Below are 14,289 nucleotides of genomic sequence, written 5' to 3' on the forward strand. Positions count from 1 at the left end.
TTTTCTCCCAGGTTGTGTATCCATCACAAACAACCCCCAGATCTCAGTGGTTTGAAACAACAAATGATTCTCACTCCTCTCCGTCTGCAAGGGCCGGGCAGTGGGGAGCTGCTGCTTGTGGTCACCCAGACACTCCGACTGGGGGAGGCAGTACCTTGTGTCGCTGCCATCTCTGTGTGACTCAAGGCTTGGGGCCACCAGGGAAGAGCAGAAACAGTCCTGCCCAGGCTCTTAGATGCTCTCACTTGAGGGGTAACACCAGTCCCTTTCCCTCCATTTTATTAGCCAAAGCAAGCTAATGGCCATGGTTTCCTTTAAGTTTCCAGGATCCAGAAAGAGAGAAAACCAGACATATTGGTGAACAGTGGCAATAATTACCACAGTATGTGTATTAGGATTCTCTAGAGAAACAGGACTAATAGGATGTGTATGCATAGAGGGAGAGATTTATTCAGAGAATTGGCTCACACGATTGTGGGGGCTGGCAAGTCCCAAATTTTCAGGGTCGGCTGGTAGGCTGGAGACCTCGGGAAGAGTTGCAGTTCAAGTCCAGAGGCAGTCTGCTGGCAAAATTTCCCCTTCTGGGAAGGTCACTCTGTTTCTCTGAAGGTCTTCTAACCGATCGCAGGAGGCCCACTCACATTATGGAAGGTAACCGGCTTTACTCCAAGTCCCTACTGATTTAAATGTTAATCTGATCTAAAAAATACTTTCACAGAAACATCTAGAATGTTTGACCCAATAGCTGGGGAACCGTGGCCTAGCCAAGTTGATACATAAAATTAACCATCACCGTATATTCACCATATCCTTTGCACTATAAATTTCTCTCACAGAAACTAAGAGGTATACCCAAACCCAAAACTGCAGTCTCCGATGTTTTCCTCAGATGGTATTCCTCCTTTCTTGCCTAAGAGTGGGGTTGAGGAACCTCATGCTCCTTGTGCCTTAATCACCTCTTCATTAGAATCCAAAGAAAAAGTGATTGGTTCTTTCCCTGGTTTGGGAAGCTGGGTCTGAAAAGATTGCTTTGGTTTGGTTTTGGTGCAGGATAACTTAGAAATTCCCAGTTAATATATTCCTAAATTTAAAAAAAATACCACTTTTCCATAGAGCAGGTAAGCATGAGCTCAGGCCACAGACTGTGGAAAGAGGGTCGTGGAGTCTTTGGGGTGCAGCAGAACCATGCTCCGTAAACTGTTTCTAAGGCTCAGGGTATAGCGCATCTAATGCTGGACTTCATCGCTTCTCCTACGTGAGGTTTGTATAGCGCTCCCCTCTCAGCGTATTTGGAACCGTTTACACGTACGTATCTTTCTCCTGACAAAGATGACCTGTCAGTAGGACCTGATCTTTCGGGGGGCAGAGCTGGTTCACCCTCTTCCGAGGTCCTCTGCCGGAAGCACAGACACAGATCCCCGAGATGCAGGGAGGGCAGCAGATGACCCACAGGGGAGCCAAGCTCTGCCTCCATGTCACCAGCCACCTGAGCTCATCCTCACACTCTCACTTGGCTGTCACGGAACAAGCCCATCCCCTTTTCCAGATGGGGAAAGCTGAAGCAAAGAAGTCAAGTGACTTGCCCCGGGTCACCTGGGGAGTTGCTGCCACGAGGGGAGCAGTTCCCAAGGCTGTTCGATCAGGCTCTTCAGGTGCCCAGCTCCTGCCTGTTGATTCCGTCCAGCGTGCATCTGCTCAGTAAATCAATCTCTGTGCATCCTCCCGGTCGTCTAAATAAGAAGGTCCCAAGGGGAGCACACAGACCGCTGTTCTCTGCATTCAGAGCTCGTTGCCAAGGGTGATTTGCTGTCACTCTGCTGAGGTCTAACAGGGAAGAATCATCGGTGGCCAGCTGCCCTCTGCACGTGGGCCCAGGTAAAAACCCGCCCCTCGGCTGGGGTCCACGGGTGCTGTTTGCAGAGTCTCGCTTCTCTTGAGATGACTGTCTCTTAGAATTTGTTTTTCCCACCCAGAGTGTCCCCATTCCTAATGACTCCATGACAGGCTGTTTGCCTGCAGCCTTTTGCCGTGTCTTCATGTTAGAAGCTGTGTCATCAGACACGGTACATACATTGGAGAGAGGATCTCTTTGAATCTCAATCACCTTTAGCTCCCCGGCCCAGCTCTGACAGCATCCACTGTCCTCTGTCTCAGACCCATTTGCTCAGATGTCTAATAAAGGCAAATAATTTGGGGCCGCGTGAGTGAGGCTTGAGTGAGTGAGCCTTGCCAGGCCCCTTGACCACCCTCCCCTGCACCCCCCCACACTCCCTACATGTGCTTAGCGCACACATACCATCCCAGCTCCTGGAAGCATGACCTGTACCTTGAAACCTCTCTGCACCCTAACCCCGGGCACATGTGCTTCTTACTTAGCAGGCCGTGTTTCATGTTAAACCTTTTTAAAAATTTTATTTATTTATTTGAGAGACAGAGTGGGCATAGCAGGAGGGAGCAGCGGGCAGAGGGAGAAGCTAACACCCTGCTGAGCAGGGAGCCCGATGCAAGACTCCATCCCAGGCCTCTGAGATCATGACCTGAGCAGAAGGTAGACGCTTAACCGACTGAGCCACCAGGCGTCTGCGTGTTTCATGTTAAATAGTTTTGTTTGATGTTTACTTATGACTTCACTTTTGCTGTTTTTATCATTTTTCAGTTTATTATAGAAACTTTTTAAAATAATTTTTTTAATTGAAACTGATCCCTTTGAGAACTGTGAGGACCACGTCCAGGATGGCAAAAGATATGGGAGGCTTTGATCAAAATGTCGCGTTGTGTTTACGTTTCAGAAGAAAAGAGAAATACCTATTTTAAGACCTATTAAAATAGAGGTTGAAAGAGAATATTTCCCCAGATGAATCTGTTTCTCCTGTTCAGGGAAATGAAAGTATTGTTTTAACTAAAAGGAAAACCAGGTTAAATAATCAAGCTCTCACACAGAGAATTTAAAGACCATTCTTTTTATTAAAAACCACTACAGACTTTTAATATGCTTACTTTTATTATGGTCATTCATTTTCCTTTAATGAATGAAACTTACTGAAAACAGTACATTGTCTTCCTCCTCTGTTGTATGGGAGAGACGAGCTTTTAGACTCCACAGTTCCAGTTCCTGACACCACCCCTCCCAAATTATACAGGCATTATTTCTCTCAAGGATGCCCTTATTCTGGGTTTGTGTCAATTTCTTTATTATTCTAACAAGCTGACCCTTCCTCAAACCTTCTGTGTGGAGGTGAAGGGGGTGTGTTAAAGTTCCTGTTGAAATTCATGGAAGCAGGACTCAAACCAAGACAGTGACTCCTTGGAGGGCTGGTGGACGAACATCCCTGACCCAGGTGATTTAACAAAACATCAAGGAAGAAGTTCCCATCTGCCTGGTGTAGTGAGAGAAACATACTCAAGTTTAAATTGGAAACTGGAGCCCAGGTCAATTAGAGGACCCTTGTAGGACTAGAAGCTCCCTGAGGGTAGGGCTGTGTTTTGGCTTTTTATCTCCAATGCCTGAAGGCATCTGGCACATTGTTGTAAAGTCTTGCTGCTGACAACTCCACAGAAACACAGTCCTGATGCCCTTAAATAATTTACTTCTGTCTTTGGCAAGCGTTTTTGCTTCCAGATGGAAATACTCTCACCCTCTGTGTCAGGCCCATTATTATTACTTGAAAGTTTGAAAACATAAACATGGACTGGAGTCAGACCTGGCCTTTCTGAAAGCAGATGCCAAGAAGTTCAGAGAAGGGGCGCCTGGGTGGCTCAGTTGGTCAAGCAACTGCCTTCTGCTCAGGTCATGATCTTGGGGTCCTGGGATCGAGTCCCACATCGGGAGCCCTGCTCAGCAGGGAGTTGCTTCTCCCTCTGCCTCTTCCTCTCCCCACCTCATGCTCGCTCTCTCCCCCTCAAATAAAATCTTAAAAGAAGAAGAAGTCATCCTTGAGAAAGGATCTCATCCATGAGAAAACATCACCTGTGGGAAGAGACTCTGGAAGTTTAGGAACATTTTTAAAGCTTCCTCCTGTATACAAACTCCAAGGAGAAAAAATAGGATCGGCTTTCAGAGAGTTCCATGTAAAGATAGGGAAGAGCTAACAGGTGTTCAAGGCTTGGTTTGTGCTGACCACTGTCCTAAGTTCTTTACAACTCCTTTAATTTTCACAAACACCCCCATGAGAAAGACCTCATTCCCTCTACAAATGAGGAAATGGAAGCCCCAAAAGGAATTTGCTCAATGTCACCTGGCTAGGAGGTGGCAGGGGTGGGATTCAGGACCATCAGGCTGGCTGCGGAGACTGTAAGCCACCACCTGAATAGGTCAAGAAGCCTGAACCCCCCAAATGAAGGGAGGTTTTTCAGAATACAGCCAACAACCAAGGGGCGGTCCACTTGCCAAGAGGAGACTGGCGTTAACAGGTGGCTAGAAAGTCAGGCGCTTCCGGTTTTATTTCATTTCTTTATTCTTTAAAAGGAGTCATTGCCAAACTGAAAACATTTCTGGGAGAGAAACAGGATCCACACAAACACCGAAGACTGTAACTTCTCTTAAGTCAACTCAAGTCTCCAGTGACAACGAAAACACGCCACCGCACAAAACGGCTTGCAGGTGACACAGAAATGCCAGTGGGAGCCTGTGAGATTCAAGAACAGGAGAGATGAGCAAGAGTTTGGGTTTCATAAACAGAAAAAAAAGGTTAGGGCAATAATAGTAGAAGATGTGAAAACCTTGAAAAACTAAAAAAAGATTTTAAAGGCTTAGAAAAAAAGATTTTTTAGAAGGCAGGATGGGTTCACTTGAACAAGGAGGCATGTCAAGATCACAGTATTTATTTATTTATTTGTTTGTTTTTTAAAGATTTTATTTATTTATCTGACAGAGATCACAAGCAGGCAGAGAGGCAGGCAGAGAGAGGGGGGAAGCAGGCACCCTGCTGAGCAGAGAGCCCGATGCAGGGCTCCATCCCAGGACCCTGGGATCATGACCTGAGCCGAAGGCAGAGGCTTTAACCCAAGGAGCCACCCAGGCGCCCCAAGATCACAGTATTTAATCGACAGAGTTTCTAAACTACTCAACTACAGGAATGTAGTTGTGACATCATCACCGTCACTACCAATGTCATCTGGGCTCATGATGACTCAGCAGTTTCCATGTGCCAGGTGTGATGGAAAGCAATCAGCATGTATCATCTCACCGATGCTCAGAACCTACCACGCCATGTCCTAGTAATGACCTCTCTTAATCTTAACACACTGAACAACACTTCTCAGCCTTGTAGACAAAAATAGAACAGTTGTTCGTAGGATCAGAGGATGTGTACCTGATTCCTCGAAATGAAAAGGATTTAGGTGTACGTAAACACAGATGTGTGGAACAACTATACTTAAAATATGTTACAGTCTGTGCTTGCTTCTATATGGTTTAATATTTTCATCAATTACTCAGGTAAAGGAATAAAAGATTTTTCGGAGGATGTAGTATTATCAGGGATGGATAATACTAGAAATAGAATCAAGAGTGAAAAAGCCCAAGAAGCTGGAGTAAGAGTAAAAGCAATAAACTGGAAACAAAAAGCACTTCAATTTAGGGTTTGGGGGGCATTTAAGTTTGGGGAGATCCAGAATTACTCAATCTTTTTTTTTTCTTTAAGATTTTATGTATTTATTTGACAGAAAGAGACAGCCAGAGAGGGAACACAAGCAGGGGAAGGGGGAGAGGGAGAAGCAGGCTCCCAGCCGAGTGGGGAGCCCGATGTGGGGCGCCCGATGTGGGGCGCCCGATGTGGGGCGCCCGATGTGGGGCGCCCGATGTGGGGCTTGATCCCAGGACCCTGGGATCATGACCTAAGCCAAAGGCAGACGCTTAATGACTGAGCCACCCAGGCACCCCCAGAATTACTGAATCTTGGTGGAAAGAATTCTTGGTTTCCTAGCTCACCAAAGCAGCCCCACTAAATCTCTAGTTCCCTGTCTCTAGTTTGCGCAATATAGCCTGGGAGATGGAATCAATTTAGTGGATAAAGGTCAGCATTTTAAAAAAGTAAAATAGAAAAAAATCAAAGTGCACCACTTACGGTAATTATTAGCATTATTGTGTTAGCTTTTGTTTCCATTTTATTCTTGGTTGTGGGTGCCCTTGGTGGCGAGATAAAATTTATTTTCTACTATAGAGTGTGGTCAAATATTGGAAAGTTACTGCTATGGCCAATTCTTAAATACCTTTCTCTCATTACCTCATTAATACACACTATCTATGGGGAAATAGAGAGATTTGTATTTTTTACAGATATGACTCATAGGAAGATTTTTTTCTGCGTAATATTGAATTTAAGTGTGTCTCACTGTGGCTTGAACACCTTGGCTGTGTCTCAGCCCTGCCACATACTGGCCACATGATCTTGCTCAAATCATTTTATATTTTTAATCCCAAATATCCTAATCTATAAAGATGGAAATATGACTAATACCAAAGCAATAATACTTTTCAAACCCAATGTGATGGCAAAATCTTTTTCTTTCTTTCTTTCTTTCTTTTTTTTTTTTAAGGGAAGGGCCTTTAAAAACTCGGAGGATTTTACAAATGCTGTTCTTCCTTGTAGTCCTTAAATTGACCTTGGACAAGGCTCCTCTCCTCTTGTAACCTTTCAGCTATCTGAAGACAGCTATCAGGAATGTCTCCCCTCGAGTTAAGCTCCCTGTCTGCAGAGCCAGCCCAGAAATGCAGGGTCCAGAGTCTACAAACCACTCTGGTCACTTGCTTCCAAACGCACTCCAGTTTGTGTATGTTTATTCTGTTTCACTTCATTTTTTCCTGTATACTCGTGTTAGACTGAGCATGCAGCAAGAAAAATGACATGCAAGCCATGAAAATAGCTGTGTTTGGTGCGGGAGCTCATTGATGACTACTTTGCTGTTTCGAAACTTGTTTTTAATTCTGGGATAGACTCATCTTCCATGAAAGTAAGACAGGATGCCCAGGATCTAATTGCAAATGTGGAATAAAATCTCAGCATTTAACGGACCGATTATGTTCCTTGTTCAGGAGACCAAATGGCGCTGAAATTGTTTTTGTGGTAGTTTAGCTTTTTAGTGATGTTTTCAGCTTAAAGCTCTAAAGTGTTTTTGTTTATTTGTTTGTTTTTGTTTTGTTTTGTTTTTTAATGCCTGCTGGCGAGCCATATCTCCTTCATCTTGGGTTGATGCCATTGGTTTTTTCTGACCTAAGAAAAGCACTTAACATTTGTCCTTGTTTAATTTCATCTTGTTAGATTCAGCTCATTGCTCTAGCCTGTCAAGATCGTTTTTCATCATTATTTTGTCATGCACTCATCTGCCTGCTCCTCCCAGTGGCTGGTCAGCCACAGGCCACAGTTGCATGCCTGCTACACCTTCCTTCCATAGCCCCGGAGAAAAGGAGCCACAGGAGACCCCCGTCCAGGTGACAGGACGGAGGGGACAATGAGTGTCCTTTAGGGGAAGTCGTTTAGCCAGTTTACAATTCTTCTTCTTGTTCTTGTGTTATTTTAGGCCATTTTTTCTCTCTATGAGGTCTATAAAGATAAGAAGCAGCTGGCAACTGATTATATTTACCTTTTTCACTTAGTTGCTAGGAAGCTCAGAGACTGAGCCTATCATCCATTTTGAGTGGGTCTAGAACATTCAAAGATCCATAGAAGTAAAATAGTAACAATTGTGGTAAAAGCTTTTTAAAATGATGTGTTTATATTATAAAGTATATGTAATTTTAGAGAATTGGGCTACATAGAGTAAATCCTACATGGGACTGTTCTGTATCTTGTATATTTCAAATTGTGTTATTTCTATACACATGACATAGAAAAGAAAAACACATTAAGGGACTGCCATATTTGAATATTGTTTAACTTTAAACTGTGTTCAAGGGCGCCTGGGTGGCTCGGTCATTAAGCATCTGCCTTTGGCTTGGGTCATGATCCCAGGGTCCTGGGATCCAGCCCCGCATCAGGCTCCCTGCTCAAGGGGAAGCTTGCCTCCCCCTCTCCCACTCCCCCTGCTTGTGTTCCCTCTCTTATTGTGTCTCTCTCTGTCAAATAAGTAAATAAAATCTTAAAAAAAACCCAACTGTTCAAATAATTAATATTTTCTGCTTAACTGTAGGTCCCTCAGTAATACATGTGTGAATCTGGCTTTGGGAAGGAAATACAGATGCTTTTGTGGCAAGAATAACAGCGATGTTAACAAAAATATGGCTGTTCCTCCAAATCGTGAGGTAGGCAAATACAGTGGCCTGACATTGAGTGACACAATGGAGTTAAAGTGGTGTGAGTGGCTCAGCCTACAGTAGACCTTTCATTAAATTTTTTTTTTAATTAAAAAAATTTTTTTCAGAGATAGAGCACAAGCTGTTGGAGAGGGGCAGAGGGAAGGGGAGAGACTCTTAAGCAGGTTCCACACCCAGCGCAGAGCCCAACACTGGGCTTAATCTCCCAGCCCTGGGATCATGACCTAAGCTGAAATCAAGAGTCGGACGCTTCACCCACTGAGCCCCTCAGGCCCCCCTCCTTAAACTTAAGCGTGCTGTTGTTGCCATGTGGATTTTGCTCACTTCACCATAGCATTTTTTCTTCTCTCTCTCTCTCTTTTTTTAAAGATTTTATTCATTTATTACACATAGAGAGAGAGATCACAAGTAGTTAGAGAGGCAAGCAGAGAGAGAGACAGGGGAAACAGGTTCCCTGCTGAGCAGAGAGCCCGATGCGGGGCTCGATCCCAGGACCTTGAGATCATGACCTGAGCTGAAGGCAGAGGCTTAACCCACTGAGCCACCCAGGCACCCCAGCATTTTTTATGTGAAGGGGGAATGAAGCTCTGGTCTGGGAATTGGGAATTCTGCTATTTCTCTCTCCTGCTTACCTAGACTGCCCTATGGTTGGAGTCAAGAGTACATATCTCTGAAGTGCCTCAAACTCACGTAGGTGGGGGCCACCCTCACATGTTAGAGGCGTGTGCAGAGGACCTCAGTAACTCAGTATGACTCTGGGCAAATTGCTCTCACGAGTGCCGGCTCAGATCTCTGGTAGTAAGTTGGGGTGTAGCACTGAGTGGCCTAGAGGCTGACTTATGTGGCTGTTTACCAGGAGGCCAGTGAATGAGGCCTGTCAGTTTTAGGTGTCTGTTTAGTAGAACAAAGAGCTGTGGTAACAGAACGTGACAGAACTACAGGTGGTGTGGCTGGGGGGTGGGGGTGGCTCAGACCCAGCTCTGGACTTGAGGGTTGTAAAGCAAAACAAGGAATTTGTTCTGCAGACCTGGTCTATAAAAGTGAATCAGAGATTCATTTTTAGAGTTTGGTCTTTGTAGCTGCCTTAAAAAATATCTAAAAAGTCAAAGAAAAAATAAAAATTTTGGTGAAGGCTTTCACATTCAAAGATTTTGGTATCTCCATCGATAAGGGGAGGGGGTAGTTGGGCTGACCAAATGATTTATTTCTTTTTGATGCAGAAATGATATGAGGTTTGGGTGACTTCTATAAGGGAGAGTAAGCTCTGTTCATTGTGACTGCTTCTGCGATGGGAGAGGAAAAGGCATTGTGGGGAGTGACAAAATGGAGGACAGCATTTAGGTACTCAGAATGCTATGCTCTTTTTTTTTTTTTTTTAATGTTCTTTATTTTTAAAAGTGAGAGGGAAAGGGGAAAAATATATCCTTCGAATTTTTAAAAAGATGTTTTAATTTTTATTTTATTTTTTTATTTTTTTAATTTTTTATAAACATATAATGTATTATTAGCCCCAGGTCTGTGAATTGCCAGGTTTACACACTTCACAGCATAAAAAGATTTTTTAAATTAATTAATTAATTAATTTTAGAGCAAGAGTGAGTGAGAGGGCACATACACACACACACACACACACACACACACACACACAGTGAGAGCTAAATAGGGGGTCCTGTGCTGGGCTCCATCCCAGGACCCTGAGATTACAACCTGAGGTGAAACCAAGAGCTGGATGCTTAGCCGACTAAGCCACCCAGGCACCCCACCCTTAGGATTTTTAAACTTTCCTTAATTGCAGAAGGTCTTCTGTAACTGGAAGGAGGAAGGAACACCTGGTGGAGTTCATTATGGTGGACCCATGAAGTCCAGATCTGCCGCAGTGGATTTTTCTTGCATGCCTTGAAGATGGTTTGCCTCCTGTGGTAGGTTTGCAGGGTTAGAATGCGATGTCTTCAGGGAGGAGCTCTAACTGGGTTTCTTACTTACCCCAACTGGCCTCCCAAACCCTGGTGCCAGAAATAGGAAACTGAAGTCTTTTCCCCCATCCTTCATTTGCTCTCCAGAACCAGCACGAGCCACTCCCTCTGTATGCTTTGGGTTTTCTTGAACATCTGATGACAGGTGTAATAGCACAGGGGCTAGGAGCACAGGCTCCAGGCACCCCCTCAGTGGTGTACAACTCAACTCCTCCACTTATTAGCAGTGTCACCTCAGGCAAGTTATTAAAAAAAAAAAAAATCTTTCTATGCCTCAGTTTCCCCATCTGTAAAATGGGGAGGGTATTAGCACATATCTTACAGGGTCACTGAGAGGCATTCACACAAATGTTAGATGTGTCCCTGACACACAGTAAAAGCTCAGTAACTGGGAACTATTCCTACTTCCCTAGAAAAATTGGAAGAAGGATGATTAAAATAAAAGACATGCTAGGGGCGCCTGGGTGGCTCTGTGGGTTAAGCCTCTGCCTTCAGCTCAGGTCATGATCTCAGGGTCCTGGGATCGAGCCCCACATCGGGCTCTCTGCTCAGCAGGGAGCCTGCTTCCCCCTCTCTCTGCCTGCCTCTCTGCCTACTTGTGATCTCTGCCTGTCAAATAAATAAATAAAATCTTAAAAAAAAATAAAAATAAATAAATAAAAGATATGCTAAATTATTTAGCAGATGACTTACGATGAGCATGGTATTGTGCTATGCGTGGGAGGCAAGCAATTTCACAATGATTTTGACCCTCCAGGGGTTTAGAGCTAGGCTGATATGGAAAAGAGTCCCAGTGTCCCTGAGGATAAAGAGTGCACATGGTTGGGGATGCCTGGGTGGCTTAGTTGGTTAAGCTGCTGCCTTCGGCTCAGGTCATGACCCCAGGGTCCTGGGATCAAGTCCCTCATGGGGCTCCTTGTCCAGCAGGGAGCCTGCTTCTCTCTCTGCCTCCGCCTGCCATTCTGCCTGCTTGTGTTCTCTCTCTCTGACAAATAAATAAATAAAATTTAAAAAAAAAAAAAAGAGTGCACATGGTGTAGGATCCTACAAAGATGCTACAAGACCATTACAGATGTAGAAATCCCCAGAATTATTTCAACGCTGAGCTTTGAGATGGATTTTTGGCAGCCAATTCCAAAGATGTGAATGTTTGGGTTTTTTGAAAGGGAGAAGGAAATTCTGAACCCCCGATACTCATTTTCTATACTGCCATAATAATACGCCTAATCCTCTCTCTCCTAATCATTTATCCCATTGTTTTATGATTCTCTGCTGATGCATTCATCTCCATTGTCAGCCCTGGAGAGGCAGACACTCTGTGTTACTCATCTTCATATCCCCAGCCCCGAGCACATGGCCTGCACTTGGCAGGCATTTACTTAGAGGCTGGCTGAAGAAATAAATGAGTGCTGAGGGCACTGTCGGCATATCCAAAACTGAGCACCACCGACGTCCCTCTTTTGGATATAGGTTAAATTATTCACTCAGGCTTTCTAAATACCATTAAAAAAAAAAACAAAAACAAAAAAAAACACCCTCTTTGGCTACCTAACAGTCTCCAAATCCTACTGAGTCTTCCTTTTACTTCCATTCCCTTCCATCAACAGCCCTGTCGCCATCACCCTTACGTCAGGTATGCTTTATTTTATTTCTGGATAATCACCCTAAACATCATCTGTCCCTTCCACTTCCATGGCTTTCTTCAAGCTTTACCTGACACTTTGAATCTTCTGTTACCCTCCCCCGCAAACCCTACCTCACCCCTAATATCAACCATCTTTCCTTGCTTATAGTTGAAATATCCCTCTCTGCTCTAAATCCTGGTAACCTGGCCATGTCTCCTTTCTGATAATGGCTTGCATTCACTGCTGTGTGCCTGCCTATGCTACACATCTAGTCTTGATGACATTCTTGCAAAGAATCTAATAAATAGCCTCCCCATTTTCCAGAGGGAAAAATAAAGCTCACCGACATTAACTTCTCTAAGGTGACGAATCTAATTTGCTGTCTGAGTTCAGAGCTCTTTCTTCTACATCTTACTACTTCACCTAAGTAAAACATTGGCTTCTAGAGAGGAGAGGCACTGCTGATACTTTGTTGCATCACCAGACTCTCTTAGGTATATTACTTGGCAAATAATAAGCATCCAGATAGTGATTGGTTTTAAAGTCCTCTTTGTCTATACTGTTCTTTAACAGGAAGAATGGAAGAGAGGATAACTGGGTAGAAAAAGAGCACTAAATCATCCTTTTTTTTTTTTTTTTAAGTGGAAGAAAGTGCCTTGTATCTTGGAGAATGGAGCAAAAGTCACCAAGTTTGCTAAATGTCCAGAGATGACCATTGATTCCCATTTTTAAGTAAATTAGAGTTTGAAGTCAACTGAGAATTTTTCTCTTTTCTTACACACATTGTCCCAGTACTCCAGACATCTGTAGGCTTCAAAAAAAAATTATCTAGGTAAATATTAAAATGCTCACTACAAGAAGGATGCTAGAATTGCCAAGGTCTGTGTAACCACACTAGTCAATTTCAACGGCTATTCACGACCAAGTCATGAAAAAGGGAGGAGTTGTTCATGAGTCACCAAAGGCACATGTGCCATTTTCAGAGACCGAACAAGAAGAAAATGCCCACATGTCTATGGGACTAAGGTTGGAGAGGCGGGACTGGCATAGTGAGCTCTGTTGTCCTGTTGGTCCTTCCTTTCTAAGGATTCAATGGGTATCAAAAACATTTTTAAGGCTGGCTCCGAAGACAGTAGTGATTCAGGATGGTGTCAGTGCTGGCGATATTTATATGCCATTCCATAATTATGTGCCGTATCCATGTCATCTCAAGATGTTTTCAGAGTCGCTCATTCTTCTACCTTTATGACTAAAGTAAGAAGTTAAAAAAATGTATCATTCTCAAGCTGGAAGAAATCTAAGGGATTATTTAACTCAAACCTTTTATGTTATACCTCAGGTGACCCAGGGAATTGACGTGATTTGCGGAGGGACACAAAACTTCTGGCTTGTCCTGTATTTCCTAATGTAACTATTCTAGTCAGGGCCAAGGGATGCTAATGTAACGATTTTGTCATGTTAATGTATCAAGTCCTGCTAAACTGCGAGTATGAAATGATTCAAGCAAAAACACAGTGTTTTCTCCCTTTCCGGGTGACACACAGCTTGGCCTTCTTCACATTGGAACGGGATCAGATGACAGAGGAGCCTGGAATGTTCTTTCTCTTGCTCCTGCTTCGGTCCTCGCTTTCCCCCTCCGCCCCTTGCTGCCATGTGGTCACACTCTCGTACCTGTCGGGGGCCATATGGCACAGAGGCCTCTCCTCTCTGTGCACAGGCTCTATTATCTCCACAGCTCGGTCAACTTTGTCTTTCCCCAAACGAAATGTGTTTTGGGCCCTTCCCATGGTAAGGGCTAATAGCTTATTATTTATGATCTCAGTGAAACTTCAAGAATTTTGGGATACAGGTACAAGGATTACAATTATCTGTGGTTTGTAGATGAGGCTACAAAGGTAGCAGGTGGCAAAGCTGTGGTGAGGAACCCTATCTGTCACAGCCTGAAAGCTGTGTGATCTTTGGCAAGTTATATAAACGCCGTGACTCAGTCTCCTCATCTCTAAAATGGGATGATAGGAAGAGGGACCTCATAGTGTTGTGAGTACTAACGAGGGAACTAACCTACTGGTTTCCTAGATCGATGCCTGCACTGCACAGTCACCATAGAGATGTGTTAATATTTGTATTTGCTATCTCGTCCCCTCAGCCACGCTGCCTCTTCTTACGTATCTTGCACAAGGCACAATTCGGCCTGACCCCACATCATGACATTTTGCTCAGCCACTTTCCTTGGTTTAAGCCTGTACTGCCCAATAGGGCAGCAACTCAGCACCCCTGAGCACTTGAAATGCGGCTGGTCTGGACTGAAGCATAAAATACACCCTGGGCTTCGAAGACTTCCTGTGCAAAGAGAATGCAAAATACCTCCGTAATACTTTTTTCGTGCGATTTTATTTCTATTGACCAGTCCTGGTATAGAGGCCCCTTCTCTGTTCTCTGT

Source organism: Martes martes, assembly GCF_963455335.1.
Source record: "Martes martes genome assembly, chromosome: 2".
In the NCBI taxonomy this organism is placed as follows: Eukaryota; Metazoa; Chordata; class Mammalia; order Carnivora; family Mustelidae; genus Martes; species Martes martes.